The sequence below is a fragment of the Bos indicus genome, chromosome 8 (assembly GCF_029378745.1).
Source record: "Bos indicus isolate NIAB-ARS_2022 breed Sahiwal x Tharparkar chromosome 8, NIAB-ARS_B.indTharparkar_mat_pri_1.0, whole genome shotgun sequence".
NCBI lineage: Eukaryota > Metazoa > Chordata > Mammalia > Artiodactyla > Bovidae > Bos > Bos indicus.
The window spans coordinates 101,094,133-101,101,754 of NC_091767.1; the positions used below are offsets into that span (position 1 = coordinate 101,094,133).

A 7,622-nucleotide genomic window follows, 5' to 3' on the forward strand; every position below is an offset into this window, starting at 1 on the left:
ACTACCAATGGCTTCTGAGTTTGGTTCCCCCCATATAGTCTAGCACTGTATGTTGGTCTGAGTAGTTATTAAATATGTGCTGAATGAATGAGTAAGTGTCTACTAAGAACATATTCTTTCAGTTTGAGAATCATGAAAGATTTATTGGCCACCAGGAATAAGAGCACTTCAGGATGTCAATCATCCCCATACATGGTATTTATTGTTCATTTAGGCAGAAGGAAAACAAACCCTCCCATTCTGATAAAATATCTTAGGTAACATTATGTTGAAGTCTGTGTCATCCTCTTAGAAACACCAGTGCCACACACCTTTAACAAACAAATTTTTAAATGTTATTTAAAATCAGCAGGTAGGAAGAAACTGGGAGAATAATTTTTCAGTTTTTGCTTTTCATTTTTATGTAGCCTAATTTATCATTTTCTTTCTGTTTCTGGTTTTAGGGTCATGTTTAGAAAGGTAACCTCCATTCCAAAGATTCAAGTGTGTTTTCTTCTACTGTTTTAATCATGTCATCCTTTACATTTAGAATCTCTGGTAAGTTCCCCTGGAGAAGGAAATGGCAACCCACTACAGTATTCTTGCCTGGGAAATCCCCTGGTGGGCTACAGTCCATGGGTTCACAAAGAGTTGGACAGGACTGAGCAGTTAAGCACTAATTTAATGTTTTTCTTATATAGTTTAGTGAGTTATTTATTCATCTTCCTTTCTGATTTTAAATTATATACTCCCATATGCCAAGTTCTTATATATGTACAAATATATAGACTTTCTACATTTGCCATTTGTTCTATTGATGGTTTACTCCTGAGCTGTTTTTATTTATTTATTTATATTGTCTTAATTATTAAAGTTTTAGTTTCTGGCTGGCAATCTCATTTACTACTCTTCTTTAAAAGAAATATTCATGGATACTCTAAGGTTTATTCTTAAAAATGAGCATATGAAATATTTTGTCAAGATCCCACATTTTTAAAAAAACTGGGCTTGTGATTGAGATAGAATAAAAACTTATAGATTAGTTTGGGGAATTACATATTTTAAAACAGAATCTTCAAAATCAGAAACCCTGATATGGTTTCTCATTTATTCAAGTTTTCTCTTATTTCTCCCAGTACTTTTACGACTCTCCAATTTCTGTGTATTTGTATGCACGCACCCTTTAGTAAAGCATAGTGCTCTAGAGTACGGATGCAGGAGTCAGATGGCCTGGGTACCAAACTTAGCTGTCCCATTAACTAATCACGTAACCTATTCACCTTTGCCGCATTTTTCCCTCCTGTAATATGGAGACAATAATAATAGTGCCTCCTAGAGTTATTATGAAGATGAAATGGGTTAATATATTAAAAGTGCTTAAAACAGTACAAAGTACACAGTAAGTACCATCTAAGCACTGCCTAGTATTTTATGTGTTTATATACTGTATGCATTTCATGTTACATACTAAATTAGTGCTTTATACATTGTTATCACAAATGAGATCTTTTTTCCCTATTATCTTCCTTTGGTTTCTACTTTATTAGTTTTGATTATAGAGAACAATCTCAATAAAACACTACACTGAAATTTTAGCCTCCAGAGGGCCCTGCTTTCCTGTAAATTACTGTCATTTTTCTTCCTTCCTCTTCCTCTCTCCCTTTTTATTTCTCTCTCTCTTTTTAAACTTTAAGTTGTATATCATAATGATTTGACTTACATACATCAAGAAACTATTATCGCAATAACTTTAGTGAATATCCATCATCTCATATAAACATAAAATTAAATAGAAAAAGATATTTTTCCTTATGATGAGCACTCTTAGGATTTACTCCTTAACAATGTTCGTATATAACACACACCAGTGTTAATATATTTATCATGTTGTATGTTATATCCCTAGAACTTAATCATCTTACATACAAAAGATGGTGTCTTTTGATCGCCTTCATCCATTTCTCTTTCCACCTGCCCCCTGCTGCTCACTGGTAAACACAAATTTGTTCTCTTTTTGTATGTGATTGTTTGTTTGTTCATTTTTGAAGTGTAATTGACCTACAATACTGTGTTAGTTCCTCTTAATCTGTCTGGTCCTAGACGTTTGTTTGTTGGGGGTTTTTGATTACTGATTCAGTTTCATTACTGGTAATTGGTCAGTTCATATTTCTATTTTTTTCTGGCTTAGTCCTGGGAGATTGTACATTCCAAGGAATTTATCCATTTGTTCTGGCCCGCATGAGGCCAGGTTTTGGGGCTAGTGCTGTCGCTCTCTTGGGTGATGCTAGGTTAAGGATCTCCAGTTGCAGGGCCCTATGGCCCTGGGGCTAGTGCCTGTGCGCTGGTATGTGGGGCTGTGTCCTGGGTCCTTTGGTGGATGGGACTAGGTACTGGGGAGACTGTGAGTTCAGGAAGTCTTAAGCCAGCCAGCCTCCCGGTAGGTGGGGCTGTGTTAGTTGCATGGCCTAAGTTGTCCCATACATACTGACAGGCTGGTAGGCTGAGCCAGGTGTCAGCCCTAAGAAGCCAGACAAAGGATTCTAAAATGGTGCTTGCCAGCACCAGTGCCTTTGTGGTAGAACAAGCTCCCTAAAATGGCTGTTGCAAGAGTCTATATCCCCATGGTGAGCTCCAGTTGCTTCACCATGGTCAGCACATGGGTCTAATCCAGGCTTCTTTCAGATTACTCCTCTGCCCTGGATCCCAGAGCTTATGAGATTTTGTGTGTGTCCTTTAAGAGTGGAGACTCTATTTTCCACAGCCCTCTGGCTCTCCCAAAAGAAAGCCCAACTGGCCTGCAAAACCAGATGTTCTGGGGGCTTGCCTTCCTGGTATAGAACCCGCAGCCTGGGGAGTTCAATGTGGGGCTTGGACCCCTGTCCCTTTGGGAGAACCTCTGCCGTTGTTATTATCTTCCTGTCTGTGGATATAGATCTTGACTCTGTCTCCACCCCTCCCACCCATCTCATTATGGTTTCTTCTTTATATCTTTAGTTGTAGATCTTTTCTGCTAGCTTTCTGATCTTTCTCATCAATAATTGCTCTGTGGTGGTGGTTTACTCACTAAGTCGTGTCTGACTCTTGTGACCCCTGTAGCCCTCCAGGCTCCTCAGTCCATGGAATTTTCCTGGCAAGAATACTGGAGTGGGTTGCCATTTCCTTCTCCAGGGGATCTTCCTGACCCAGGGATTGAACCTACATCTCCTGGATTGCAGGCAGATTCTTCACCACTGAGCCACCAGGGAAACTGCAGTTGTAACTTTCACATGCCACTGAGAGGAGGTAAGCTCAGGGTGCACCATATTGGCCACTCATCTCTCCCAGAGTTTCTTTTTTAAGAATTTTTGTGTCATTTAGAGCTAAGTGATGAAACAGAAAATGTATGTCTAATGCTTCTGAAAGATCAAGTAAAATAGATTAAAAATCAATAGCTGGTCCATTACATGCATGCTCGTGCTCAGTCGTGTCCAACTCTTCCTGACCCTTTGGACTGTAGTCCACCAAAGTCCTCTGTCCATGGGATTCTCCAGGCAAGAATCCTGGAGTGAGTTGCTATTTCCTCCTCCAAGGGATCTTCCCCACTCAGGGATCGAACAAATTCTTTACCACTGAGCCATCAGGGAAGTCTCAGTCCGTTAAAAACTAACAAATCAAACAGTCATCTTGCAAAACTGATGAAAGAGAAAATAGCAGAAAATGCAAACAAAAAAAACTCCTGGAATTAACATAAAAATGTGAACATCCTAAAACTTTAAAATTGTGAGACTACTCAAGGTTTACTCTGTCCATAAAGAGAAATTTTTGACAAAATAACATATTATCTAAGAAAAGTATATCATGAAAATACATGAAGAGGCAGAAATTGAACTCATTAATAACTGAAGAAATGAGAAACACTACCAAAGTTCTACCTCTGAAAAAGGCATCAGGTCACAATCCTTTTAAACCTGGATTCTATGAAAACTTTTAAGACAGTGTTTTTTACAGAAAATTGAAAAAGGTGGAAAACTTGATAACTCATTCTATGAGGCTATAACTAAGAAACCAAATTAGTGAGGAATAGCAGAAGAAAGGAAAAAACTATAGTCCAATCTTACTAATGAAATAAATGTAAAAATTCTAAATAAAATACTGGCAAACTTAATTAGGGCTTCCCTGGTGGCTTAGAAGGTAAAGTGTCTGCCTGCAATGTGGGAGCCCTGGGTTCAATCCCTGTGTTGGGAAGATTCCCTGGAGAAGGAAATGGCAACCCACTCCAGTACTCTTGCCTGGTAAATCTCATGGACAGAGGAGCATGGTAGGCTACAGTCTGTGGGGTCACAAAGAGTTGGACATGACTGAGCAACTTCACTTTACTTTTCACCAAACTTAATATAACAGCATTTTAAAAGTTGAATGTACCATAACCAAACAGATTTTATTCAAGGAAAGCCAATCTGTAGTTGACAATAGAATAAATGGTAAATAAATAAAGGATGAAAAACTCCATTTATAAAATACCTACAGTGGTTCAATCCCTATGTTAAACCCTTTGCTACATTTTTATTTAAGTCTTATGTTACCTTTTGAGACATGTCTTAATGTAAAGTGCATTAACATGAGTCATTTATGAATTATAGATAAATAAGTATATCTTTAAATATATTAAAGCATTTCCAACTACCCCAATTTGCTACTTTGCTCAATCATCTCTGCCTAGAACATTTTCTTCTCCATCCAGGAAATTCCTACTCTTTTTTAAAGACTCAACTCATGTCCCTTCTTGGTCTCCTTTTCTGACTGCTCCCTACCTGAAGCTAAGAAGCTGCTTCTCCCATATACTTTTACAACACCCTGTATTCACCTCTATTACAACACTTATCACAGCTGTTTTGTAATTACTAGTTAACTTGTTTGTCTTTCTCACCGAACTATGAGCTCTTGAAATAGAGTCAATTTATTTGTTTTCTGAAAGACTTGCACATTAAAAATCTGGCAGAATCAACTGAGAAATAAACACAGAATCACTGGAAATTAAAATGTTAGCTAATTAAGATTAAAGCTGTATTGGAGGACATGATTTTGATGTGTGTGTAAACTGGACTTCCCAAATACTTCACTTGATAATTAAACTTCCTTTTCCTATTACCTGCAAAGCTTGGCAACTTCAGGCCTCTCTGGAAGATATAAGCTTCTTACCAGAGAACAAAGTGGTGTTAACTTTCTCTGTAGAGCCCAGGAGATGCTGAGCCATGCATGTCCCATTTCCCAAGTGTTTTAAATTCAGGCACTCTTCTCATGGGTAAGTGAGGGGTGAAGAGAAAGCCAGGAGTGTTATTCTGAAGTTCTACATGGAAACATCAAGCCAGGAAAATAGATGATATCTCCTAGTAATGGCTACCTAACTTAATATTTTCCCTTAGTACTTAGCTGTCTACAGTTTTGAGAGAAATTTCAATTGCAGCAACTATGTTTCACTTAAGTGCTGTAACTTAATTAGCAGGCTTCTGTTTTTAATTTATGATTTTATTTTCTTGCTTCTTCAAATTTCTGTTAGAAAGGTCATGCTCAGTCACTTCAGTCATGTCCAACTCTTTGCAACCCTATGGTCTGTGGCCCCAGGCTCCTCTGTCCATGGGATTCTCCAGGCAAGAATACCAGAGAACGTTGCCAGGCCCTCCTCTAGAGGATCTTCCTGACCCAGGGATCGAACCCACATCTCCTGCGTTTCCCATATAGCAAGCAGATTTTTTGCCATTGAGCTACTGGGGAGGTGGAGTAAAATAAATAAAAATACATAAAATTTCCTCACACATTTATTTGCATTCTATTCTCTGTATTTTTTCCTAGTTAAAGTACTGAAGAGGCACTCTTAACAAAGTGAACTGTTTCTTGTGTAGCCTCATGAGATTGAATAATAAGGAACTGTCATCTCCATGTATCCTGGATCTATTCAACCTAATGTTGAATATTTAAAAATGTCTTTTTTTTATAATAGGCATTCTGATATGTTTTGTTAACACTGGCAGAGAGGGAGAGGGCTAGCAAAAGCCAGAGAGTAGGGACACTCTTGGAATATGCATTCATTCACTTACCATTTACTTCAGTAGCTTTTTTCTTTGCTACTGATTCAACTGGTAGATAAATTCTGCATATCTAATATACAGCATAGTGATTACAGTCAAAACTGTATTATATAAAGTTACTAAAAGACTAGATTCTAAATGTTCTTAACGAAAAATGAAGTAGTTATTATGTGAATGATGTTGTAATATATAAAGTATCAAATCAACATATTGTACACCATAAACTTAGACAATGTTATATGTCAATTGCATCTCAATAAAAATAAAATGAAGATATATATCATTATTTGTTTTTATCTGTTGGTGGACATTTAAGTTATTTCTAGTTTTTGGCTATTCTGAATAAAGCTGCTATTCTTGTTTGTGTGCTAGTCTTTGTATGGCTGTGTTTACATTTCTTCTGGGTAATAATCTAGGAGTGAAATCTTGATGTTATGGTTTATGTATGTATAAATTTTCTGTTGTTGAGAAACAGTTGACATATAATATTGTATTAGTTTCGAGTATATAGCATAGTGATTCAATATTTGTGTTTATTGCAAACTAATCACCTAAGTAAGTCTAGTTAACATCCATTGCCACACATAGTTACAAATTTTTTTCATTATAAGAACTTTTAAGATTTATTCTCTTAGCACATTTCAAATATACAATATTTCAAATATATTTTATATATATAATGCTTGTATTGCTTGCTTATCCAAGAACATTGTATTGCTAATACAATATTATATGTACAATGTACACATGCTGTATATTATATCCCCAGGACTTATTTATCTTATTTTTTGTAACTGTTGACCAACATAACCCATTTTGCCCACCCTCTAGCTCCTGCCTCTGTTGCTGCTGCTGCTGCTGAGTCGCTTCAGTCGTGTCCGACTCTGTGCGACCCCATAGACGGCAGCCCACCAGGCTCCCCTGTCCCTGGGATTCTCCAGGCAAGAACACTGGGGTGGGTTGCCTGTTCCTCTGGTTTTATAAGTTCAGTTTCTGTTTGTTTTGTTTTTTAGATTCTACATGTGAGATTGCATGGCATTTGTCTTTCTCTAACTTATTTCACTTAGCATAATGCCCTCAAGGTCCATACATGGTGTTGTTGATGGCAAGATTTCTTTATATAATGCCTGAATAAATATTCCACTGCATGTATGTACCACATTTCTTTATCCACTCATCCATCAATAAACACTTTGGTTGGTTCCATGTCTTGGTTATTATCAATAATGCTAAAATGAACATGGGTGCATATATCTTTTTGAATTAGTGTTTTGTTTCATTTGGATAAATAAGAGTGGATGATATGGTAGTTTTATTTTTTGAGAAGCCTCCATTCTGTATTGTGTAGTGACTGCACAAATTTACAACCCCGCCAACAGGGCATGAAGGATTCCTTTTTCTCCACACACTCACCACCATTTGTTATTTGTTGCCTTTTTGATAATAGTCATTCTAATAAGTGTGAGGTGATATCTCATTGTGGTTTTGATTTGATTTCCTTGTTGATTAGTGATGTTGAGCATCTTTTCATGTGCCTATTGGCCATCTGTATGTCTTCTTTGGAAAAATGTCTATTCA

The 7,622-nt window shown here is 37.1% G+C and overlaps 1 long non-coding RNA gene across 1 annotated transcript; it reads left to right on the plus strand.

The window, feature by feature from the left end:
* The first annotated feature begins 874 nt into the window (after positions 1-874).
* On the plus strand, positions 875-7,250 carry LOC139184648 (uncharacterized). The gene is made up of 2 exons (XR_011568198.1): positions 875-3,261; positions 6,876-7,250. It is a non-coding gene; the product is annotated as an uncharacterized lncRNA (long non-coding RNA).
* Positions 7,251-7,622: the final 372 nt, after the last annotated feature.